Here is a 27,084-nt window from a genome sequence, read left to right as displayed (position 1 = left end):
GAGAGACACAGAGCTGCTGGAGCATGTCCAGTGGGGGGCAATGAGGATGATTTGGGGAATGGAATATCTGTCTTATAAGGAAAGGCTGAGGGAGTTGGGCCTGTTCAGCCTTGAGAAGAGATGACTGAGAGGGGATCTCATTAAGGTGTATAAATATCCAAAGGGGGGTGCCAAGAAGATGGAGCCAGGGTATTTTCAGTGGTCTGAACGGCTAGGACAAGAGGCAACAGGCAGAAATTGATGCACAGGAAGTTCCACCTGAATACGAGGAAGAACTTTTACAATGCAGGTGACCACACACTGGAACAGATTGCCCAGACAGGTTATGGAGTCTCCCTCACTGGAGATATTTGAGAACCATCTGGACTCAATCCTGTGCAATGTGCTCTAGGACGACCCTGCAGGGAGGTTGGACCAGATGACCCACTGTGGCCCCTTCCAACCTGACCGATTCTGTGATTCCGTGGTTTTGTAGCGCTTCTGCTCCTACGCAAACTATTACGAGCTTCCATAATTAAGTTGCAAAGGAGGTTCGGTTCAGGAGCGCGTCCGGCCCGTGCTGAGCCTGGCTACGGACAGAACCCGGCGTTCCTGGCCCGGGCGTGGGGGCGGAGGTCGGTCCTGGCTCGGCCCCTCGCCGGCGGGAGGCGGCCCGGGCTGAGGGGGCGCTGCCCGCCCGCCGCGGCCGCTCGGTGTCGCCCTCGCAGCGGGCACGGCGGCGGCGGCGGCGCCACCTCCGGGGCAGCCCCAACGCGGCGGCGGAGGCGCCGCTGGAAGCGGCAGCGCCGTGTCCGTGCCCGCCGCGCCCGGCGGGTCGCGTGTGCTGCGGGGGAGCGCAGGTGAGCGGGGCGCCGGCCCGCGCCCGCCCGCCGGGGTTGCGTGTGGCTGCGGCGGGGCGGGCGGGGGCGCGGGCGGCGGGGGACGCACAGGTGATGGCGGAGGTGGCGGGGCTGAGCTGGGGACGGGCCCGGCGAAGCCAGTGTCCAGCGCCCGAGTAATGAAAGTGTTCCCGTATTCCGGCCCGGAGCAGGGTCCGAGGAGGGACCCCCGCGTCGAGCAGACACGAACCCTCCGGGCTGCCTCGTAAGTGCAGCAGCCTGTGTCGACGTAGGGGTTCAGTTGCAGATTTGGGAGTATAGACGAGGAGCCTTAACGCACTTGTTCCAACTTTTAAGGCCGAGTCTAATGAGAAATGGAAATCTGGCTCGAAGTCATTCTTCCTGTTGTTGACATCACCTGAACTCCACTGGAAATATTTCCACTAGTTTACTGCAAACATCAGCCGTCCCTGAGGTCTCAACGCCTTGTGAGTACACACTGGCTGCTGGTAGAGCTCTCTGATTGTGAAAGTCCATGGCTATGGCGTGTAATTGTTCTGCAGTGTTCATTTTATTGCGAACATTAATAAAGGGCTTATCATGCCCTGGGGTGTTGTGTGCGTTACCGCATAAGCTGTAGACAGCGCTCTGGTTTTTTTTTCCTTTAAAGACATAATTGATATCTTCATATTTTTATAATTATGTGATAAGTGATTCTTTAGGATCCTCGTTGGTATTTCTGCAATGCACATGACAAAAGGACATGTTGTCTGCTACTGGATAGCTTTTGTTCACAGAGAAGACACTGAGAGGGGTAGAAAGTGTCTTGCTGGTAGGTGGAACAGTTGTTTAAATGAACTTAGAATGTCCTACCAATGTTAAAGGGGCAATGTATTGGGAATATCAGTGAATCTGTCTCTGTTCAAAGATGGAAAAACGTAACCACACCTGAATTCTTGTGCAGTGTTTGTTAGGCATGGACCAGATCCTCTAGTAGGACTGAGGTTTGTTCTGAGGAGAATGTTATTTACTTGCTTTCAACGTGGTATGTCTGGCTGGGCAGCTGGTTTTATAACAACTTATTTTGGCAGGCTCAAGTTCCAAGTATTGTGTAATCTTCATTCTCTAGATACTTGGAAAACAATGTTTCTGGAGATCTGTGATTACGTATAAGATCTTCAATTGCATTGCAGACCACAAGACATGGTGTAATGACACTCATTCAGACCTTCATAATAATTTCTGAGCGGAAAACACTTGCTGAATACACTGCATGTACCAAAACTAGAGATGGTTGGCTATATATTTAGATACCTGGTGTGTTGATGATGTGCGCCTGTTTGTCAGTGAGGACCTATAAGTCTGCAAGAGGGAATAGGAATTCTGTAACAGTAATGTCATTGCTTCTCTCCCTGTTTTTTTTGTTTGAAAATAAACCATAATAAAACTCAAAAGGGGCTTTGTGATAGTACTCAGGAAAGTTTTCACTTTCCCCTGCTCCTTAGTACTTACCCAGACAATGCTATCAACCTCCTGTAGGAGACTGGCTTTGAACACTAGAAATGAAATGATCGGTAAATGATGGGTAAAAATAAAGTGATCAACCTCCTAATCATCCAGGTGCTTTCTTCAAGCTTTTTGCAGAGCTGTTTTCTTTTTTTGGGAACAGAAATTGTCTGGACTAGTGGGGCTCCAATGTTGGCTGCTAAAATGTAGTTGCAATGCCAGGCTTAGCATCCTGACCTTGTCACAGGTGTTATGTTCTGGAGTTCAGATTATCAAATTTATGATGTTCTTTGACTAGATTAGATGAATGATATCTTAATAAATCAGGTGCTTGTAGAGTGTAGTAATGAGCCATTGAGCCTCAAGCTGCATTTCTCCATCTGTCTTCACCTCTGCTTGACTTTGCCAGTGAGTCATTTTGTGATGTAAGAAAAAGACCTTGCTGCCCCTTACTCACTAAATCTGTATAACAGGTCTAACAGTACTTATCAGTTTGGATGGGTGGCATAACAGTGACCGTTTCTAAAGCACTTTTAAGTTCTTAAATTAATTTTACCATCTAGTTTCTTCTAAACTTTTTCTACTCCTCTTGCCTCTATTTGGTTTATCTCATGCTGCCATTCAGAAGATGGACTTGTGAATGCAGGTGTTTCAAAGTTAGGAAAAGTTGGAATAAACGTGTGAATTCCAGACCTATTTGTTGTGTAACTTTCATATCATAGAATCATAGAATCATAGAATAGGTAGGGTTGGAAGAGACCTCCAAGATCATCAAGTCCAACCCCTGATCCAACTCCAATTACTATATCATGACACTAAGGGCCACGTCCAATCTCTTTTTAAAAACCTCCAGGGATGGTGAATCCACCACCTCTCTGGGTAGGCCGTTCCAATGCCTGATAACCCTCTCTGTAAAGAATTTCTTCCTAACATCTAACCTAAACCTCCCCTGGCAGAGCTTGAGCCCATGTCCCCTTGTCCTATTGTTGGTTGCCCGGGAGAAGAGACCAACCCCCGCCTGGCTATAACCTCCCTTCAGGTAGTTGAAGAGAGTGATGAGGTCGCCTCTAAGCCTTCTCTTCTCCAGACTAAACAACCCCAGCTCCCTCAGCCTCTCCTCATAGGACTTGTGCTCAAGTCCCTTCACCAGCCTCGTTGCTCTTTTCTGGACCCGCTCCAGCACCTCAATGTCCTTCCTGAACTGAGGGGCCCAGAGCTGAACACAATACTCAAGGTGTGGCCTCACCAATGCAGAGTACAGGGGAAGGATCACTTCCCTGCTCCTGCTGGCCACACTGTTCCTGATGCAGGCCAGGATGCCATTGGCCTTCTTGGCCACCTGAGCACACTGCTGGCTCACGTTCAGCCTCCTGTCGATCAGCACCCCCAAGTCCCTTTCTGCCTGGCTGCTCTCCAGCCACTCTGTCCCCAGCCTGTAGCGCTGCAGGGGGTTGTTGTGGCCAAAGTGCAGGACCCGGCACTTGGCCTTGTTGAACTTCATTTCATTGGAGTTTGCCCATCTCTCCAGTCTATCCAGATCCCTCTGCAGAGCCCTCCTGCCTTCCGGCAGGTCGACACTCCCTCCCAACTTGGTGTCATCTGCAAATTTGCTGATGATGGACTCAATCCCCTCATCTAAATCATCAATAAAGATGTTAAAAAGGACTGGGCCCAGCACTGACCCCTGGGGGACACCACTGGTGACCGGCTGCCAACTGGATGCAGCTCCGTTCACCAGCACTCTCTGGGCCCGGCCCTCGAACCAGTTCCTGACCCAGCAGAGAGTGCCCTTGTCCAAGGCGTGGGCTGCCAGCTTTTCCAGGAGTATGCTATGGGAGACAGTGTCAAAGGCTTTGCTGAAGTCCAGATAGACCACATCCACAGCCTTTCCCTCGTCCACCAGGTGGGTCACCTGATCGTAAAAGGAGATCAGGTTGGTCAAACAGGATCTGCCCCTCCTAAACCCATGCTGGCTGGGTCTGATCCCTTGTCCATCCTGTAGCTGCTGTGTGATTTCACACAGGATAATCTGCTCCATAACTCTGCCAGGCACCGAGGTCAGGCTGACAGGCCTGTAGTTACCCGGGTCAGCCTTGCAGCCTTTTTTATGGATTGGGGTGATATTTGCCAACTTCCAGTCGTATGGGACCTCCCCAGTGAGCCAGGATTGTTGGAAGATGATGGAGAGTGGCTTGGCAAGCTCTTCTGCCAGCTCCCTCATTACCCTAGGATGGATCCCGTCTGGTCCCATAGACTTGTGAGGATCCAGATGACTCAGTAAGTCACTAACTATTGCCTCCTGGAATACAAGGGGACTATTTGGTTTCCTATCTCTGTCTACCAGCTCCAGAGGCCAGTTGCCTTGAGGGCCACCTGTCCTACTGGTAAAAACTGAGGCAAAGTAGGTGTTAAGTACCTCAGCCTTCTCCTCATTTTTATTAACTATGTTTCCCTCCAAGTCCCTCAAAGAATGGAGGTTTTCTTTGCCTCTCCTTTTGTTATTAATGTATTTATAGAAGGACTTTTTATTATCCCTAACAGAAGTGGCTAATTTAACTTCAAATTGTGCTTTTGTATCCCTGATTTTCTTTCTGCATGATCTAGCTGTCTTCCTGAATTCTTCGTAAGTAGCCTGCCCTTTCTTCCATAGTCGGTAAACTCTCTTTTTATCCCTGATTTCCTTCAGAATCTCCCTGTTTAACCAAGCTGGTTGTCTTCCCCGCCGGCTTGCCTTTCGGCACACCGGTATGGCCTGTTCCTGTGCACTCAAAACTTCCTGCTTAAAGCACATCCATCCCTCCTGGACTCCCTTGTTTTCAAGGGTTGTTTCCCAGGGTATGCTCTGGACTAGACTTCTGAATAGGTCAAAATCTGCCTTCCGGAAGTCCAGCGTAGGGGTTTTATTGTTGTTTCTCCTTGAATCTCTGAGTATTGAAAATTCTATTATTTCATGGTCACTGTTTCCCAGGCGGCCTTCAACCAGTACATCTCCCAACAGCCCTTCTCTGTTTGTAAACAGCAGGTCTAGCGGGGCCTTACCCCTGGTAGGTTCATTTACCAGTTGATGAAGGAAATTGTCCTCTATACACTCCAGGAATTTCCTAGACTGCCTCTTCTCTGCAGTATTGAGCTCCCAGCAGATATCTGGCAGGCTAAAGTCTCCCACAAGGACAAGGGCTGACGATTTCGAGACATCTGCCAGCTGCTTGTAGAATATTTCATCCCCTTCATCATCCTGGTAGGGCGGTCTGTAACAGACACCTATGATGATGTCGGCCTTGTTGGTCTTTCCCTTGATTCTGGTCCACAGGCACTCAACCTTATTGTTGCTGATCTCAAGTTCAACGGAGTCAAGAGGCTCTCTAACATATAAAGCCACCCCTCCACCTCTCCTATCCTGCCTGTTCTTTCTGAAGAGCCTGTAGCCATCCATGGCAACACTCCAGTCATGCGAGTCATCCCACCACGTTTCTGTGATGGCGACTACATCATAGCCTTCCTGCTGCACAATGGCTTCCAGCTCCTCTTGTTTGTTACCCATACTGCGTGCATTAGTGTACATGCACTTCAGGTGGGCTGTTGATTTAATTCTTAACTCAGGCTTTCCATCCTTAGGTTGATCACTGGAGAGCCCGGTTCCAACCCCTTCCCCCTTCAAACCTAGTTTAAAGCCCTCCTGATCAACCTTGCTAACTTATGGGCTACAGTCTTCTTCTTCTTTCTAGAAAGATGAATCCCATCTGATTTTAAAAAACTAGGTACCATGGAGTTTTCCCCATGGTCAAAGAAACCAAAATTTTGACGGTGGCACCAATCCTTTAGCCATCTGTTGAGGAGTTGGGCTTTTTTACTCCACTCTTTATTTAACTCCTGTCCTGGTTAGAACGGCTGGGACCAATTCATCCCTGGATGGGTGTAACCCAAAACTGTGTATTCTATAGCCTCCATGCCATTTCCCAAAAACTGCTGTCAGTAGAGGCCTGCAAGGTGGGAAGATGTTCCTGTACCCTTTTATGGAATTCCCCGCTCTGATATCCTTATATGGAATTCCCCGCTCTGATAAGAGGGACTGAGCATCCACATGCCCTTTTATGGAATTCCCTACTCTGAGGGAGGGACTGAGCACTCCCGCCTGAACTGGAGAGTATATAACTGGGAGTTTCAGAGCCTTGGGGCTCTCTCTCTGGTGGGACCCAGAGGAAGACAGCAGACCACCGCTGCTCCCAACCAGGCTGAGACCACCACCCTCGACTGGACTGCAATCACCACTTCTGACCAGACTGCAGCAGCTCTCCCACCAGCAGGTTTATTCCCTCTCCCTTTGCTTTGGACTCGGGGGGTGGGCCAAGGTACACCACTTTTGTTCATACCCCAGGGTGCTGGGTTTGTACATTTGGGTTTTGTGGGTTAAAACCAATTGTCTGTCTGTATAATTGTACTTATTGCATTATTTTAATAAATTGTTATTCTGACTTATAAATCTCTCTTTTGAATTGAGTTCATTTTGCCTTGCTGGTTAACTTTTAAACCAGCACAACTCCTCATCCATCCCAGACAGTACAGGAACTGAGGCAAATATCACCTGTGCTCCTGTCCCCTGAACTGACCGACCCAGTGCTTTGAAGTCCTTTTTAATTATCCTGGCACTTCTTCGATTAATGTCCTCACTGCCAGCCTGGACTACCACCAGTGGATAATAGTCCGAGGGCTGGATTAACTCAGGAAGTCTCTTACTAATATCCCTCACCCTGGCCCCAGGAAGACAGCATACTTCTCTCTGGGATGGGTCTGGGCGACAAATAGGGCCCTCAGTTCCCCTCAGAAGGGAGTCACTGACTACAACTACCCTTCTTTTTTTCTTTATACCTGTGGTTGTAACCCGTCTATTAGGCAGGGCCGAAACAGGAAGCTCTCCAGAGAGATCTTCTTGGCTGTCCTCTGCCTGACTGTCTGGGTCCAGGGACTCATATCTATTCTTCAAGGGTACCCTGGGGCGTGATGAGGGTCGAGAGGGAGTTCTTTTACCTCTCCCATTAGGGACCTGTTTCCATTCCCCCCCATCAATTTGGTCTGCTCCATCTGCCTTATGGCAGGAGGGGCAGGGCTTCGCCGTCTCCTGTTTGACTTCCTTAGGGTTCAAAAGGGTTTGACTCCACCAGTCAATTTCTTTTTCACTCTCCCTAATGCACCTTAATCTCTCTACCTCGTCCTTAAGTTCTGCTACCAAGCACAGCAAGTCACTCACCTGCTCGCATCGTACATATGCATCTGTGTTGGATGTTCTCCATATTCTACTTCCTTTGACAGGTTTTGATGACATAACACAGTGATGCTCTGTATCAGAAGTGGTGCTAGTTTGGCCAAACAAGTATTTTTCTTGTTTTCTGGACAATCCCTTGAGATCCAGTTGCAGGTGTGACGGTCTGGAGAGTGAAACAGAGAAGGATGCTGTTTGGTACCAGGATCACGAGTGTTATCAAAAAACAGTAATGAAATGAATAAATGTCAATTTAGAATACATTTTTGAGAGGTGTGTGATAAATGAAGCATTAGGGCTGCACAGGACTTTGAGGTTAAAAGAAATGTAGCACATTACTACTAATAGTTAATCGAGTATATTGAAAGTGGAAGATGTCTTGTGAAAACAGTCCTGCTGTGGTAAATGAAGCCACATTGGATGGCCTAACCAATACAGTACATCAGCTTGAATTCTTGCATTATCCAATTGTGCAGGGTTGTCTTGATCTTGATAGCCTCAGTGATGTGCTTCTGATTGAATATCAAGTGTATAGCTAGAACATGATATGGTGCAGGACTGTAGATTGCTGGCTTGTTCTTCTGCTGTTTTACTTTTGAACCTTTGTCAGTGATCCTGCCATGTGTGACATGAAATTCTGGGTCCTTAGAATCAACAGGAAGACTCTCAGTGCCAGCACTCATGTCTTCCTGCCTGCTCCTCTGTGGCTCTCTCCTTCCCACTCCTCAGATCTGCTGCTGGTCCTCCAAATCCTAGCTGCATCTCATCCAAGCCATGGCCATAGGGGAAGCTGGCTGTGACTGGGGATGGGATTTGGGCACATCTGTGGGAAGTGATAGATGGAAGCATCTGGTGTAGATGCCAGCCAGACGGAGTGTACTGGGGCTATGGGGTAGCTGGGGTGTGATGTGCTGAGCATGGGCACCCTAGTGGGTTTGCCCTAATCCTGAGGAAAAATTTATCTGCTCCTATGCCAAAAAACCTAAGCTTTTTTTATCTTACGTTGTGATCAAAAGCATATTTGGAGCACTCTCCAAATCATGAAGTTTTACCTCCTTCAAATCCTGGTTTTTAAACAGGCTTCTTGTAACAGTCTATCCCTTACTTTCCCTTTCTCTCTCATGACTTGCCACCTTCCCCACCTAAACACCATCCTTTTTTGTGAAGTGAACCACTGAAGATAAAGGTTTTGTGTGCATGTCCTGGCATGCTTTTGGACAAAAGCATTTTTGTTTGCATTATAGAAAATGCATTTGGATTTGATGAAAATTAATTCCTTAAGGGTGTGTATCTTCATTGTGTCTGCATTGCAGTGGGCTAATTTCCTTTTCCAGTTTGAGATGCAAATTGCTTTAAGTCAATCAGGAATATTTTCTGTTGGTTTTAATAGCATCTGCAATGTGACATCTTAGCAAGACCTGTTGCTAGTCTGTTTATATTGAGGCAATACACTTCTGAGTTAGAATTCCCTGAATTGTCTCAGATAGGTCAGTCACTGAGGAAAAGTGTCAGCTTTATAAAATTAAAAAGCACCATGAATGCATGATAATTATATATAAGCACAATATTTAAATAGCTTTTTAATAGTTATCACAGTGAATGATTTTAGGTATGTTTTACTTTTATTAAGAGTTTGATGTCTGTGTGTACAACAGTTGCAGAAACTGCAGCTGGTTCAGAGTCTTGGGCAGGATATGATCTTTTCACCGTATCACTACTGTCTCAAATAATTGCACTAATATCTGCAAGGCATGCCTACGTCTTAAATCAATTAATTAGTATTTTGTAAAGCTTACATATAAGTAATTTTCCTTCATTTTCTCTCTGACCACTTTGGTGATTAGACCATGTCTGGCTGAAGTCTTTTGAGAGGATTTAGGGATGGGGGCACGGGGGTTGTCTTTCTTCTGGCTGTGGAATTATCTGCCTGCCATCTGCAGTCTTTCATTGACATTATTGTTCTGGTTTAAATCCAGATTTTGAAAGTGCAGCACTTTGTTATCAGTTTGTCTTTTCCAAACTTTACAGCAGCTCTTGCAGGTATGTTTTTTTCCATGGCTTCTGTGGAAAATCAGACCATGCTCTTTCCATGTGCTCTTGTTTGTATTTCTTTCTCTAAGTAAGAGTGTTATTGGTCTTAAGTCTTTACATTCTTTCTCTTTTGTTATGCTGTGATGTAACTTCAGCCTTTGGCTAGCCCCCAAGATCTAAAATTTGCATGTATGGAAGCACATTAAGTTGTATAGACTTCTTTTATGGTAACAAAAATGCAGAAGTATGTCTTCATTGTTACATTTAATCATTGAAGAGTGCCCAATGATGGAGTTGCCCAAAGATGTCATAGAAGATGCTGACCAACTTTTTTTCATGTCAGAGTCAGAAGATAGTTAGAATAAGGATAAATGTTATGCTTTAACTTGTATAATTTTATTATTTGTACTGTAAATAGGAGTCTCTGCCCTAAAGACTTGGTAGCATGGAAAAAGCTGAGAGACAAGATGTAGTTGAAAATTGTTTTTCTTCCTGCCCCTGTGTTACGCTCCCTGCAATATCCACTTCTTTCACAGGTTTAGATTCTCTTAGACATGCTGAGGTCCAGTCTCTGGACTTGTCAGTTTTATGTCAGATGCCCCCCCCGAAAAGAGGCTGTAGAGGATCCGATGGTTCCAGTCCCTGAGCAGATATAACTTCGCTTTAGCATGGGAGATGGTACCCCAGTTTTGATGTGTGATGATTTCTTCCAGAGGTGTGCTAGTTTCCTCCTGGAACAGCTGTTCAGTATGATTGAATGCCCTGCATTAGTGCAGCTAAAGTCAAACTACACAGTCTCTCATAAATTTACTATCTGTAAATAATAATGGCCAGTCTTCGCGAACGAAGATTTGGGGAAAGGTCTTTTACCTTTCCAGCCTGCGCAATGGATTTTTTTTTTTTTTAGGTGAGACACAGCATGCGCTGAACTGAGCCCACCCTTTAATCCTAAGGTTCATCTGCCGGGGCCAAGCAAGCTTGGACAATGGCAGTGAGGTCCTCAGGACGTAGGTTTGTTTAGAGTGTCCTTCTCATAGATGGATGGCCACACAGGGCTAACGACCTCCATCAGGCCAGGAGACCGGGGACTCGAACCCGTGGTCGCAGCAGTGAAAGTCCTGCACGCTAACCACTAGGCCACCAGGGGTCTCGTGGTTAGCATGCAGGACTCTCACCTCTGCAACCCAGGTTCGAATCCAGCCAGTTCCCCGGGCAGATGGAGCCTGTTAGCCCTGTGAGGCCATCCATCTATGAGAAGGTCACTCTAAACAAACCTACGTCCTGAGGACCTCACTGCCATTGTCCAAGCTTGCTTGGCCCCGGCAGATGAACCTTAGGATTAAAGGGTGGGCTCAGTTCAGCGCAGGCTGTGTCTCACCTAAAAAATCCATTGCGCAGGCTGGAAAGGTAAAAAGACCTTTCCCCAAATCTTCGTTCGCGAAGATGGGCCATTATTATTAGTGCAGCTAAGGTTTGTCTGTTGAAATGAATGGCAGACTCAGGTGTGGAGTAAGCTGAAGCATGAATTTGAAGTACAGTATTTTATTAATGAACAGTCAGCTACCAAGTTGGATTCTTTTCTTTCCCTGTAAGATTACACTTAATCAGTTTGGAGAAACTAGGGTTTAAGAAATCCTGACCTGGCATGCACTGGGTGAGGCTGTCATCCATTTCATTCTCTGGTGTCTTTGCAAGTGGAGGTGCTCCTGCAGATGAGTAGCTTAGCTAACAACATGCCTGATAAAGCAGAACTGAATTTGGGTGAATGAGGGCTCCGCAGTCAAGAGCGGGTATTGTTGTTAGCTGTCTTAGTTTCTGCTAGCCTCAAAGTAAGCAACATCAAATCTAATTTATTTAAATTCTAATAATGTAAAGAGTATTCAAAAACTTACCAAGTGACATAGACGCCTTTGAGATCACTTGGAAAAACAGAGTGCCTAAAGTTAGCTGCTTCTCTGCGGGACCATCTTCACAAATCATAGTATTTCAGACAACCTGAAGGCAGGGAGAGTTGGACATTTTTCACTGACTAGGGCAGGACTGTCCATCTGGGGAGATTTCTTTCAGTTTTTCCTGCAAGGTGGCCAGGAGCTGAACAAGTCATATGCCTGCAGATATGTTGAGCCTGGTTTGGAGGCGTAGGTGAATGCTTTCATGTCAGCCTGGCTAATTCTCATCTCTGTTATGTTGACTCCATTTAATTTGCAGGGAAAAATGACATATATTCTCCTTGGTGCCTTTTACTCTTTTAGGGCATCCATATCAATAAGTTGAGGAGGGAACATGAGTGAATGGGAAACAGACTGAGAAAACCAGAGAAGAAAGGCTATGGAAACCACAGCTTGAAAACTGCTTTATAATAAGAGCTATTTCTTCTCACTTGCTTTAAGCCCAAAATATGATGGCTTAATATGATGCTTTCTAGTAGTTCTCCAATGTGATTTTCCTCTACTTAATTATGTGTTGCCTTTGGTTTTCTTATGTTCTCCTTCTTTGAAACTTTTCTAGTTTTGCTAAACCTTTTCCAAGAAGAGAGGGCAGAGTTACAACTTCCAGGATGCAGTTGAACTTCTTAGATGGTTGAATAAAGGTGGTTTTGGTTCTGCAGTAATAATTTTTAGCACTGCCCCTGTTTTTTAACTGTGCTGATGCTTTGGTAAGAACAGTCCACTATAGATCCAGGATCTCATTTCTGAATCATCCCGAGCCCATCATTATGCATATGAAGTTGAGGTGTTTTTTCATACCACGAATATCAGTCTGTATTTAAATGGTATTGAATTCTGCCAGTCATTTTAACAGTTGTTATCTTTCCCTGTCCCCCTGTGATTCATTGGTGGCTATAATGAACTCAATATATTCTTAATGCAGATGGCCGTGGAGCTGCCGGGTTTGTGTCCTTCCCCTGTGAAGACTGACCTTGAACCATTTATTTCCTGTATAACTGGTTCTCTATTAGATGAGGACTTTTCCTGTTATCCCATAGCTGCCTAGTTTTTATAATACAGGGGAGGTTGTGTTTTTTTTGGTTTGGCTTTTTTTTTTTAAAGCAGCCTTCCTTCCTTTGAGGGGAATCTTTGGGGATTGGACACGAGTTATTGAGGAATAACTTTACATCAGTGAAACAGTGGTAACAGGCTACATATAAACTTACCACAAATGTGAAGTAGCTTAATTTAAACATCTATCTTCTGTCCAAACAACTAGCATTCAGCTCTAACTAATCTACATTGCAATCACATCTCAGCTTGCTTATAAAATTTTAACTTTCAGTATCCTCTTTGGGATTTAGTTTTGATCAAAGAGTACCCTCGGCGGATTAGAGTAACTCACTTCCACTTCTCATTCTTCCTACTTGTCAGACCAGATTGACCTTTTATTTATTTAGTCCTGCCCTGCTTATTCAGAAAAGATCCATCCTTTCTCCATGAGAATTTTACACTTTGTTTATCTGGTAGCAAGGTGGGACCCAATGTGAAAAGTGAATGGCAGAATTAAAAGATTGGTATGGATACTTGCACCAAGTAGCATGCCACATCAATAAATCAAAGCAGAATTTGTAGGTATAAGCTCTGGTCCTTGGCAGAGTCTCTTAACTGAAAAAAGTCATATTTTTAAAAAGGATTCCCAGATTTATTGTCTCCCTACAGGTGTAATTTAGGTTGAAAAAACCAAACCCCAGCTTTTCTTCTGCCTCCTCTCTCTTCCCCTCATTTCTGCCCACCAACACGTGTTTAAGAAGTTTAAAATCAAACTTCTGGGTTCCATATTCTTTCAGAGAATTTAACCTTTCATGTCTATAACTGCAGACATACAAATGAGGAGGATGTTGCTACTTCATTTACTAGAATTTTATCAGGTTTTTCTTCTTTCTGTTTTTAATCCTCAAAGTGAAATACTTGGCATGGAACCTAGAAGCACCTTTTATTCAAAATCTAGCATACAGAGCTTGGATCCATGTATTTCCAGCTTTTAAGAATAATTTCTTTTAAATAATATGAATTTGTTTACATACCGTATGTGGTTTTGTACATCCAGCAAGTGTCTGAATATAATTACATGGGATGAGCTGGTTTTGGTAACATGCAGGCACACCAAGAAAACAGGTAGGGTTGCATTCAGGAGAACTGAGCACAGTACTTGAAAGAAAAAGCAAAACAACCTTTTAAAGGTTTATTTGTTCTCCTCATAATTTGAAATTAAGACTCTCCTTGACTAAGCTGAAAAAAGTGTTTCAGGAAGCTGCAGTGTAAAGCCAGTTTTGTCCGGGACCTGTTCTCAGTCATTCCCAGAGATGGCATAAAGAGTGTCAGTGAAATGGAGAACTTGCTCTGTGTTTCAGTCCTCTGTAGCTCTCATGAAACACACAGGTACTCCACCTTGGTGGAAAAAACACTAAATGCACTTTCAAGTAAGCTAAGCCAGGCAGGGTTATCAGAGAAGAGTGACACTATAATGCAATTTCTCAGCACACTATTAAATGTGTACTAGAATGTTTCACATTAAGATGATGGATTTTTCTGTCCTTCTCAGGTATACTTCTCTTCTTCCCCAAAATACTAGGATTTTGAAAAGCATTAATTATATAGGCAGTGTCTTAGTTCAATTGTTATTAATAAAGTCACCTTCTAAATTTTAATATAGCAACAAGCATCTGTTGTATGTCTGTCCTTTTTCTTAGTAAAAACAAACTAACCTTCAGTCAGTTAGTTCTCATGCTTCAAATTTTGATTATGAGTATTCACTCTTCTGCTAACAGGGAAGTTTCTCATGGTTTTGTATATCTCAAGCTTAGCTCAAAATGTATATGGTGTTTCAAGAAAAACAGGATCAGGCAAAAGTGTCTGTAATGCAAAAGTTAAAAGATTTTACCAAGTACCATTAAAAAAATCACTTCCCTTATGTTCTGTAAGTGGGATCTTCAGGCCTTGCTTATTTAAGGATCAAGAATAAAATGATACTTAAGTAATGACTCTTAACAAAATTTCCTTGCTTTATACTCAAATAACAGTATGGCCCATAAAGAGGTAATTATCAACAACTTGTGTGTAGCAAAATTATAATTAGTTTACTGTATTAAATCTCAAGGGGTAGACCTGAAAAACAAAACCTTCAACTAGTTTTTGCATTATTAGATAGTTTGAAGATGGAGGCCTATTTTCCTGGTTTTTTTTAAATTAAATTTTATGTTGTATTTTGTATTGGTAATGCTGAATCAAAACTTGATTTCCCTGCTTCTCTAGCTGATCTCATTTAATTTAATGACTGTTTATGTGAATAAGGTGCAAAGAATGTGGCTTTGTATGAAAAACATCCTCCCAGAGGGAGCTGTAGTAGGCTCACACTTAATGTGAAAAAACCAAACCAAAAGAAAAAGAAACCAATGTTTATGTTTCCTTGTCTTGTTGTACAATGATTTCCAGTGAAGTTTCATATTCTGTGAAATTAAATCTGCAGCCAAGATGATATGATATTGGACAATTTTTATAATTCAGCATGCAGGTCTGTGCTGTTGAAACAATAGGCTGAGTGTTTTAAGGAGCAGATAGCCTGACTAAAATGACGTGTTGCAAAAGAAGTTGCAGTGCATTTTCGATAATGTTCAGCAGAGAGATACTTGTGAACTCTGCATGGTGTGTTACAGTCATGGGAGTAGTTAACACGATAAAGAAAATCCCAGCTTTCTTTCTGTTTACAAAACTGGCCTTTCTGGAAGGACTGGAAAACAAGAATACAAATATATAATATGTTTGCCTTCTTTTTCTTCCCCTCTGTTCTGGCCTCACTGTATTGAGACAAAAATAAATGGGAAGACTAACTGTAAGAAAATGGCACTTAGGGTAAGTCCTTCTCTTCCTTAGTTTTCTCTTTGTTTTGTACACTATTGAGAGCTGATGGTTGTGTGGCAACACAGCTCCTGTGATAAGGTATGATTCAGTCCTGTAGTGCCGACAAAGAAAAACTGTGCTGTTAACACTTCCATACTCACATTGCAGCAGCTGCACGTCCAAAGATGGATCTGCATAGTTCAGGAGTGAAGTTTGATCTTGTCTGCACTGAAATGCTAACATGTGTTTTAGCCATATTAGGCCACTTTTGTTGTTTTAAGGTAATGAAGATATCCTTGACCTGTTTTCATTTTCCCATGCAAAATTCCTCTTCATTTTTTGCCACTTCTAAAAGTTCTGTATTGTTCTTCCCTCCTTTGTCATCTGATTTTCTTTGATCTGTTCCTCATCCCCTACACATCTCTTGTTGTTTTGCTAGTTGTGTTCTGACAGTGGTTAATGAGTGCTGAGTCACCACTTTGAACCCACAGGAGATGTGAATACAGCAAAAGGTTGTTTGGCAAACCTGTAACAAAGAATTTGTGAGAGAGTGAAAAAGGATCTATGTCCCTCTTCCATGCCTTTCCAAGTGCTCTTTACCAGATTGGTGGTTGTGACATGTCTTCCGAGGCTTTTTAAAAGCTCTATGTTCAAGATTTTCTTCCTAATCCTGTCTTCTAGGTTTTACCTGTCTCAGTTTGCAGTCTCATTTTTTCTGCTTTCACTTCAACTTTAGTAATGTTTGGGTCTTGAGGCATATTTTTCTATATCTGCTTTCAACTCTTTCTACTTCACCATCATCAGCTCGTGGGCTCTTCTGGTTGCTCTTCCAGTTTTATTAGGCTTCCAGTCCTTATCAGTGCACTCTTTTTTTTATAACATTGGTCCACTGTGTTCCTTGGTAGGAAGGATGATGAAGGAATATCTCTTTCTATCTCATTGGACAGGAACTGCCACCTCCTTGAGATTTTTGTCACTTTTTTTGTATGTTATGAAAATGGCATCTCTTTTGGAAGAGTGTGCTGGAATATAACAGGCACAGGGATGCTAAGCTTCATAAAGGTAGGGAAGCAGAAGGCTAGGAGAAAAAATCCTACCTGTTTCTGGGAACATGGTCCAGGAACATGATGTCCCTTTAGCATGACCCTGCCCTTCTCTGTTATTCCATCGTCAATTTGGTGGGTTTTTGCTTCATATTTCCATTTGGGGTCTGGGCAGCCTTTGTGGGCAGATAATGTAAATATTCTCCATGTGTTAGCATGATCTTGCATGAGCTGGTCTCTCGTAATGTATGAAGGAGACTCAGATATGCTGAAATTTCAAAATATTCATTTACTATAAAGCAGGTACACTGAACTGCATAATCCTTTTCAGTACTTGAAATAAGACCAAAACATCTATTTTGGCTGTAGACAAATTAGAAACATAAGGAGACTGACATGGGTGCAACAAATGGCGTCATCCTTCACAGTTCCTATCAATGGCTGACTAAGGAGCTTCTTGTACTAAGGGACCCTGACTTTTACCAAGATGCAGTAGGTAAGCCTATGTAGTAAAGCTTTTCCAGATTTTCCTTTCTTGCAGGCTGTGGAAAACCTCCACAAGCATTGAGAGGCTGAGTATCTTTAAATCCAGCTTCAGTTCCCAGAGAGATGGCTTCCACTACAAGGTTTCTCCTTTGGGTTCCTGAAGGGCCTGTGAGCACACAGGAGAAGGCAGGGGGAAAAGGAGCAGTGAGGGGGAGTCATTTGTGTTCCTCTTGCATCCTCAGCTCCCTGTATGTGACACAAGTACAAATATCTCTGGATGATGAACCTATGACTTCTTGTGTGTAGCCATAAGGGCAGAGTCTCCACTGGGAGCTGGGGTTCTGTTCTGCAAGAGAAGCAGCTTTCAAGAGATGCAGTCTCTGTACTGTGGACTCTTAAATCACCTAAAATTACCTTAGTGGTGTTCCTTTTAATCTGTGCAAAGAGTCTGCTGGTGTGGGAAATTTTTATTTTACCTGGTTGGGTATCGCATTTCGATGCAGCAGATGGCATGTGTATGACAAGTGCCATTTAGTAAGAGAGTAAACACAGCAAGAATACACCCTAACCCATTGGTATTTTCTTAGGTCTTTTGTAACATCAAAGCACCCTTGTGCAATACTTATTACAGTCACCTGATGCAAGATCCAAGGTTTTGTGATACCTACTTTCTTCTGTTGTTCCAATGTTAGTACTGCTGGCAAGATTCTCAAGAGATATATGGAAGAGCAATGTGATATTCAAGGTGAGTTGTGTTAATCAAGCGGTAGCCTGCACTGAGATTAACTTCAATTACTTGGTCTGAAAGTATTTTGTGTCGATGTGTAGCTTTTTAGGATTAATTAACTGAGATTCTGGTTTGCAATATAAGTAGAATAGGACAGAAACATATGATTTAGTTTATTTTGAGCTTGATACAGAAGCATTCCTTGTGAGTTAAATGCTGAGCTGAAGGTATAAGACTGTTGCTCTGCATGGCCTTAGCCTGCCAGAACAAATGAGGAAGGGCGTCTTGAGAACTGGGCTGTTTGGAACAAAGGAGCCCTGGGGTAGGGAACCATAAGTCAGACTTACTGTTATCTGACTGAGATTCCCACTATTGGACTCCTGCATGGAGTGGGGAAGAGTTTTCTGCAGAACTTCCAAAGAATTTAGCAAGTATTAAAGAAAGCACAGAGGGTGTCCACAACCCACTGAGAGATCCTTCAGCTCCATGTCTGCCATGGGGTCAGGCAGGAGGATCAGGATTTGCAAAGTATTGTCTGCATGACCTAATTGGAGATCACTCACAAACATCACCTATACAGATACAGCTGTGAAGGGCAACTTGACCTCTTTGTATACTTCATAGGGGGATTAAGAAGACTTTTTACAGATACTGTTTCTTATGATAGTCTTTCTTCTAGAAGAACTTGAAGCATGTTAGTATCTGCGTGGCATCTCACTCTTCCTGTCCCTGACTTTTGTTGATAATGGTGAGTGCATTAAACATCAAAGTCCTGTTTCACTGGGGAATCAAGTCCCCAGTCCGGTCCCCCAAGTCCAGAACTTGTCATCCTTGATGAACTTTTCCCACTTTTTAATTACTTCAGACATCTGCTTTTCACTGATACTGTCTAATTACCTAGGGGCAAAGTTAAGCTGTTCCTTTCTGTTGTTCAAAGTTTCCAGTGGGAATGGCTTCAGAAAACCTTCAGACTGACACAGGACATAAGGCATGTATATGTTCCCTCTCTGTACTTTGTAAGTCTCATCCATATACTTTCTCAGACTTTTTGAAAGGATGTGTTTCCCCTGGTTCATGAACCACCCTAATGTGTGATTTGCTACACCAAAACTGTTATTCGCTGACTTTAAAAAAATAAGACCAAACTGACTATTCAGATAGTAATTGCCAAGTTTGTCTCTCTATATGGGATAATCTCCATCGTGTTCTGTCTTTGCAGCTTTAGTGATAAACCTTGTTTCGGTTTTAATTCATCTTCTTTGCATTAACTGTATTGATCTTTTGTTTCAGTAACAAAACCTTTAGGAATTACAAATCCAAATATAACCCTATTGTACTTATCATGGTTATGGCACTCACAGTTAGGTTCATTAGGCTGACGCATTAAAAACCTTACTGACAAACTGAATGTCTAAGAGGACCAGAATCATGGAGTTTTAGACTAGTGCCACCGTTCTTGACTACCTGTGTTTATTTTGCATCACGTAAAATACCAACAAGATCACCATGCAAGAGAGATCTGAGTATCACAGCATTGCCTCCTTGGATATGAACAGTTGATGAGGAAAATGTACTTTGATGTGCCCACTAAAATCATTGTGTTTGCTGCAGAGAAATTGCCTTACTTTGCATTGGTTTGGATATTCTCAGATTTGCGTGGAGAAGTGTCATAGTTTAACCCTAGCTGGCAACTAAGTACCACACAGCTGCTTGCTCACTCCTCCCTCCTCCACTGCTGGGATGGGAAGGCGGATCTGAGAAAAAAAAGGAAAAAGAACCTCTCATGGGTTGACATAAGTTTAATAATTGAAACAAAGTAAAATATAATACTAATAATACTAATGATAATAATAGTAATTAAAAAAAATCAAAATTCCAGAAAAACAAGTAATGCACAGTGCAATTGCTCACTACCCACTGACCGATGCCCAGCCTGTCCCCAAGCAGTGATTGGCAGCCCCTAGACAACTCTCCCCTGCTCTATGGGTATGGAATATTCCTGTAGCCAATTTCAGGTCAGCTGTCCTGGCCATGCTCTCTCTTCACTGGCAGAGCATGAGGCACCAGAAAGTCCTTGACTTAGAGTAAGTACTACTGAGCCACACCCAAAACATCAGTGTGTTATCAATTCTCCTGCTGAATCCAAAACACAGCATTGAACCAGCTATGAAGAAAATGAACTCTATCCCATCCAAAACCAGGACAAGTAGAACATTGCTGCTGTAGTGTTTCTTCTTCAATAGTTAAACAGCTCTGGATGAATTGAGGGAGTGGAGTGGTTAACGCTACATGTGTGGAACATTCTGGTCTGGTCCTTGTTTATCTGGTGGTTGTGTCTTTCTTTTGTTATGAGAATAAGTGTTTGAATACATTTTTACAAATTTTTGATTTTTAACATGGCTACTCAGTTTATTCATCTTGATACGCTTAACCAAGAATCATTAATCTGTATTGTGTAAGTCACTGAATATGTTTTAGATGTATCACAGAATGACAGAGTGATTGGGGTTGGACCTCTGGAGGTCATCGTGTCCAACCCCCTGCCTAGGGCAGGGCCACCTAGAACCGGTTGCCTGGATTGCTAAGTTTCTTTGCAGTGTTTTGTATTGGTGTTACATATGTAAATGTATGTTTGATTGGTCTGCATCTTAAAAGGAATTCATGCACCCATATCTGTAGTGCTTAAGAGGGATACTTTAATCTCTTTTTGGTTAAAAAATCATTGCAAGTTTTGCAATAAACAAGATCATATACTGTACAATTCATTAAAACTGCAAAAAATGGGTACACAGCTTGATTTAACAGACTGATTGATGCATAAGCATCGCTGAGAAGGATGGAGCTGGAGTGGGGTAGGAAAGACATTTGCCTCAAGAAGTAATTCTACACGGAATGTATGGGTTTTGTGGTTTAGATGTGACTTAAGACTTAAGACTTGGTATCTGAAGTATTTGAATGTGAAGGAGTTGGAAATGACTGAAACCTTGGCAAACGATTTCAGCTTTCCTGATTTCATGCCGAAGGTGGAACCAGAATGGGCATGGTGTGAAATGGGTCAGAGCAGCAGAAGGCCTTTTGCAGATATTTCTTCAAACTTCTTTGGCAACGTTGTTCACCAAGTGCTAGGACTATCTTCAGAAATAAGTGTGTGTTGCATAAACTAAGCTTATTCCTCGGTTCTCAGCTTGTAGCATCTGGGTCAGCAAATGTGTCCTACTGATATATTCAGCCCAGTATGTTTTGATGAAGGAAAGATCTTGTACCAAAACTCTGCTGCTGTCATTGTTTTGCAGTCTGTCTCAGCACATGCTTTTTCTCAAGAGTAACCCCCCCCTTCTTTCCCCAAAATCTGCAATTGTAAAAATCTTACTGGAATGCCAGGATATGTCTTCAGAGAACCCGAGGGGCATTTTTAATGAGAATTGCTTTGGAATTCCTTGCTTGATTTATGAAGAAAAGAAAAAAATAATCATAGAAACAGTATCCTCTTACCTCTTAAAATGTTTGCCTTCGAATTTATGGTCGTAACAGCTTAACTTTTGCAGATGCAAATGGTATAACCAAATGTTTACCTGTTTTCCACTTACAAGTACAGACTTTCTTTGCTTAAATGCAAAACAGTTTGAGAGGGGCAGTGGAAAGGTAAAGGACTAGAAGTCTTTGTTCTAAATTTGAAATAAAAGAAATAAACATTCAGGGCCTCACCATTGGATATTTCCTGGGAAATTTTCCTGTGACTTGTCTTTGAGAAATAAAGCTGAAAATCTTTTAGCAGTTTGCTGCATTGTTCTAAGAAGGTTTTTGTAACTTGATACAAACAAGGCAGCAGGTCTTTGCTTTTGGTTTCCTTTCATCAACCCAGCTGTGTTAATGTATGCATTTCTTTCTTTGTTTTTGAACAAGACTTTACATTACAGCCACAGAAATAAGGCAGGTACAATCATTCTGCATTATTTATATTCATAATTTGTAATCACAACTCATAACGATGTTTACAGGTATAGAAACCCACTGCAGCCCATACTTAGGTCACCAATTACAACAGGTGCTCTAAGTCTTATCAGCATCTATGCTGCCTTTCGGAAAGTGCCAAACCTGTCCTCATTTATGCTGCACTCAGCCACTAGACGTAATTTCTCACTGTTCAGTAACACCTCCCTCTCCTTCCCCCCCTCCAAAAAAGAAAAAAAAAGCTTGACTCCCAACATTCCTGTCATGTCTTATGTGTAAGTCCTTGGCAAGAAGCTGACTCTGTTCCTCACCACTAGCCAGTCTGCTTCTACTGCCTTGTATTTCTGTTCTTCCAGAGTTTATTCCTGTAGTTCAGGTACTGGAGGAGGTGTATACTGTTGTTTTAAACACCCTGGATACGAGTCCTGTGGATCATTAGCATGGGTAAGTAGTATGAGGGAATGCAGAAGCCTGGGATGCTGCTGGATATTTGGTTTTCTGTAGCTTTTATTTGAAAAGGAAATTAAACATGAAAAACCATAAGAAGAGCATGCTGTGGTGTAAACTTTAAAGACATCATCCTATATTTGCTACCCTGTGGAAGACATGCCTTGTGTGGTGTGCAGGACAAGCAGTGACTGGGCAGGGCGCTGGAGAAGTAAGAGTGTACTTTTGTGTGGAAGCCGTGACCTGGAACCCAAGAGCAGGCTCACACCATTGGGAACAACAGTTGACTAATCCTGGCAGGTCCTGCTCTCACTATGATTTCCTTTGCAGCTTTAGTGTTATATTAACTCCTTCTCCTTATTAGTGTTATATTAACTCGGGGCAAACAAGTTCCTTAGGTTTCTCGTTGCACTCCGACATTGACACATTCATCACAACTAGGATAATTTTTGGTACATCTATTGCTTTAACTGTATTCTGTTGCATGACTTTACACTGCATATAAATCTTAAAAAAAAAAAAAAGTTTCAGGATTTTTGTTTCCTCATTTTAATATTTATCACTGTAGTACTATACTGAGGGGTTAGATCTCTGGGGAAGTTTGTTTGCACTACTCTACTGATGGTCAATTCACAGGAGTTTAAATCCAGGGAATGAAATAATGAGATTTTGTCCCTCATCTGATCCAGAGCAGAACTGCCTTCTGGAAGTGCAGAGAAGGTGTTCTTTGAGAGGTAGTCTGTTGCAAAGGTTGCCCGGATGCCAGGTCCAGTACTCAATTAAGACATTTCTTGCTCATGCTGGTTCCACACACTTTGTTTCAATCTGTTAATGGGTTTTTGTCAGCTTTGGATCAGAGCAAGCAAGAGCAATAAAAACGGTGGTAAAACCTCCTACAGCTTCTAAAGTGAATTCTTGTGTATCCTTATCCTAGCAGGTCTGTTAGTAAACCATCATGCAGTCAGGCAAGGAGGAAACTTTTCAAGTAGAACTTCTCCTAGATGAAAATACAGATCTGTAGTTCTCAATCTCCAAATCTAGTTCATATAAAATCTCAGATGCCTTATAAGAAAACAGCTGTCTGTTAATGCAAAATTGCAAGTATTGTTCTCATATGTAAATAGTTTGTCAATGTTAGTGGAGGTACAAAAGAAGAAAAAGTAAAAAGAAAACTCTACTCACCAAGGAGACAATCTTGCTCTGCTTGATGCTTCTGGCAGAAATTGTGCTTTGTAGGACAGGAGCAGGATCGATTTCAGATTCTTCATTTCTTTAGCCTCTGCAGCTTCCTGCTGAACTACCTTTTTTTTTTTTCCTCCTCAGTAGCCTGAAACACATTCCAGAAATGTCTGTGTGAGGTGGAAGAGTAAGAGTGCCAAGGCTGCTGATGAATAAGGGACTTTGTGATTAATCTTGTAAAATTGGACCTTTTCATTCAGAGAATGTTTCTCCATTACCGAGACTTTTATTCACTTCTTTTGAATTGCAGGGGTGAGGAGGAGATGTTAGATGTTGTCCTGCAACACTTCCGTCTAGCTTACCTGAATTACCAGAGGGATGAATTGCTTTGACAGTGAGCGCAGTGGGTGGGGGAAAACTCAAAGGGAGTTGATTCACTTTGTTAAATCTGAAGATGCAGCAATGGTATTACTTCACTTGTAAAACTACCCAGTTTTGGAAATTTAAATTTACAATGAAAGTTTGATTTTGAACTTACTGATCCAAGCTGAGAGATGATAATTAAACTTTCAGTTTTGAAACCAAATTTTTTAAATGACATTCAGGTCTTACTGACTCCCAGTTCCTTGGAATAAATCTTTCTTTAAGTTGAATGTTTTTTTTTTTCAGTTCAAAACTATTTTGCAACAGTTTTGTTATTATGTTGATACTTCAACTTGGAGGTTCCTGCAAGGTGAATTTGGATTGCATGTGTATTTTATCCCAATGTCAGAATCCCAAACATACTTTTTTTTTCCTGCTTTACATAACATACTTGAGAGTTTTCCTGTAATAACAGCAGGAGAACTGTGGCAGTTTCTAACTTAACAAGGTGACATGCAGTGTATGTCAGGGCTGCAGCAGCTGTGTCCCAGGAGTATACCTTGCTAAAATTAGCCAGTACAGATGATAGTATTTAATTACTAAGATGTAATAATAATATGTAAACATAACGTGTGAACTGTCACTTCAAGAAGGGGCATTTGGTGTAATGGAGGAACTGCCTTGCAGTTTGACAGGAGTCCTTGCTCACAATTAGCAGAACTGAGTCTCATAGACTTGTCTCCAAAACCTTAGTTCTTCATTAGGTCTGACAGGGTATCACAGAAACATTTTTGAAATTAATGAATCCATTATTTGAAATTCCTGTGGTGTTTGTTAACTTAAACATTTTCAGAGAGAAGTGTCTTTAAATAGTTCAGTAATTTTGCCCCTTCAAAAATTGCAGGAGCTCCTATTGTGTCAATTTGCAATGTCCATTCTCTCCGAATTGAAGCATGCAGCTCTGCTGCAGCAAAAACTGCAGCATCCTTTCAGCATTGCTGCCAGAGCCATCAGTCTCCAGCTTCAAGGGAGCTGCCCTGTCTCCACAGATTGCTTCCAGCTTTTTGTGTTGGCTGCTGGTGTGTTGGCTTGGCAGCTGCTCGTCTGGGAGAGCTTTTTAGAAGACTCTAATGCTTATGTTATATGAAAATCTCCTGGACAAAATATCTAACTTGGGAGGTAGGCTGCTACTTTCCATGCTGCACCCAAGTTCTGTGTTTCCCTTCTTTATTTTGGACAAAGGGTTTGGCTGGGAAGACTGTGCTGCCTCTCTGTGCTGCTTGTTCTTCTGAACAGTTGCAGCAGCCGGTATGCCTTCAGATCTCAGGGGGAGACCTTGGAACTCAGTGGCAAACATCCAAATCTTTTCAGTGCTGGGGGAATGTCCTGGCAGGGTGCTTGTTGAGGAGCATAGCAAGATGTGTGGCTAGATGGGACTACTTGCCTCCTTTTCTCTCCATCACCAAGCAAGGAAGGAGAGAAACCAGAAGAGGGTGCAAGAAGTTCCAAGAGCAAGGCAGCCTCTCCTTCCCATGCCTGTGGGGTAGCACCCCAATAGCCCATGCCACCAGCAGCACCTGACGCAGAGGTGCACTGATGCCTATTCCCTTCTCCCTGTAGACTGAAGATGTCAGATGTGCTCTCTGCTCTCCCTGATGCTTTTGTTGTGGCAGGGTGCCCCAGGAACACAGTCCTTCTGAAGAGCTCCCCAGCTCTCCATATTTACGGAGATAGTAGAGGTCTGCCAGACTCAGGCACCACAGATGAGTGAGTAGTATATGGGGATCTTGCTCCTGCTTTCTAACCTGATGGTTTGCTGTGTAAAACCTTGCTGACTGATGTGGGGGGGGAGAAGACAAACACACTCTTCTTTTCAGAATGCTTTTTGTGACCAGTTTTGTCCTCCAACCTGCAAAAGCTGATAGTACAGGCATAAAGCATCTTTAAGGGAATGAATCCTGTCATAAATCATGATTGCTTCTTTTGGTCATTTGAGAGAATTCATTATGAAGTCTGTTCTTCTAGCTGGGGAGCACAGCACTGGCCTCTTTGGAGGCTCTGTCTAAAACAGAGCTTTAGACACATGGTTCCCTGCAAGTGTGCTGGGATACCCTTTTCTCTTGTGCCAGCAGGTAACAGTCTCTACTCCCAGCAAAGGGACTTCCTCAGTCTTAACTCTTTAACATTACTGTAAAGGCGAGGCTTTGTTCTTAAGGAAAGATGGAGCTGGTATCCTCAGTTCTCTTCAGACCTTTCCTTCTTTTCTTATGAGATCATAGAAACTATTGATTGAAGGCAGAAGATACTGAATATTGTGAAAATTGTAGTGTGCATGTGCCCAAGAAAATTTGTGGCTCTATATTATACATCCTGCAGACTGGCATGGAGGGGAGGAATTTTCTACCCAATCTAAAGGTTTGGGGGTTGGGTGTTTTGTTTTTGTTTTGTTAAAGGATTGTGCTGTTGCCTAGTGTTGTCACTACAGATCTCCAGGCTGTAGCATCAGGACTGAACGTGTTTTGCAGGCTTGCTAGCTCTGTCATTGCTGCCCTCCTCTCCCTAACCCCAGCTTGCCACTTCCTCATTCATTTAATGAAGACAGAGGGCTCTTTATTGTATGACAGTCAAAATGTAATATGATAGTGTTGCAAGAGAGCTGGTGGAGCGGTCATTACCAGGTGTTTGATGTTTTCTATTTCAGGGGGGTCTGTAGCTGTAAGAATGGTTTCTGTCTTACTCGGTCCCTATGCAGGAAGGGAAGGTAGGTTGGGAATGCTTTGTTGTGTGGCACCATCTGTGCAGCCAAGGGCCTTTCTGGGGACTGCAAGTCGATGTGGATGATGTAGTGAGTTAGGTCCCTCTTGACCTCCTGAGGAGGAATGATTCTTACTGCTCAAACAGATGTGAATGTGGAGCTGGGTCTCACAACAGGTGGAAATCTCTGAGTTGGCAAACTAAATAGATGTGAAAACCTGTACAGAATCTCCTAAAGATCCAAGTTTAGAGCACATTTTTCCCCGAAGGAAGTATGGACAGATTTGTTGTCATTTTTTTCCTGGCCTCTCATGGAAGAAGAAGCTGAGGTTTCACTACTGAATGTGCTTTTAGTTTACTGCTCAGATCATCTGATGTAGATATTCCTGCTGTTTCTGTTTCACATTCTGTTGTACTCCAAGTGAGCCAGCACTGATTCCAGTGTTGTCTTTTCTGGTGGGAAGACTAATAAAGCAGGACTGATCAAATTGTTGTTTCAGAACTGCTTCCTGAAAGACACATCCATCATTTTGTGGACCAATTCAATAACCAGAATATGCTTTCTTCATTTTTGAAAATGTGTTTCATGAAACATGTTATCCTGTATGTTATCCCCCAAACACATTGTTCTTTGGAAGCAATATTAACTGTGCATATTAACAGACAGTAAGAGTCTCTGACAAAGGGAACATGT

At 42.9% G+C, this 27,084-nt stretch overlaps 1 protein-coding gene across 3 annotated transcripts in view; it reads left to right on the top strand.

Annotated features, from left to right (window-relative positions):
• Positions 1 to 763: 763 nt before the first annotated feature.
• ANKRD6 (ankyrin repeat domain 6) overlaps positions 764 to 27,084 on the top strand; it is a 96,726-nt gene continuing 70,405 nt past the window's right edge. Inside the window, exons 1-2 of one of the 3 annotated variants that reach the window (XM_027695345.1) lie at positions 764 to 839; positions 1,176 to 1,306. The gene's annotated coding sequence lies outside the window, so the exon portion shown is untranslated. Of the gene's footprint in view, positions 840 to 1,066; positions 1,084 to 1,175; positions 1,307 to 15,435; positions 15,453 to 27,084 lie in introns of those variants that run through there. The other 2 variants (XM_027695353.1, XM_027695373.1) reach the window with 2 other exon arrangements.

This window comes from Neopelma chrysocephalum, unplaced genomic scaffold (assembly GCF_003984885.1).
Source record: "Neopelma chrysocephalum unplaced genomic scaffold, ASM398488v2 Primary Assembly neopelma1_23b, whole genome shotgun sequence".
Classification (NCBI taxonomy): domain Eukaryota; kingdom Metazoa; phylum Chordata; class Aves; order Passeriformes; family Pipridae; genus Neopelma; species Neopelma chrysocephalum.
This window is presented reverse-complemented; position numbering and strand designations above follow the sequence as displayed.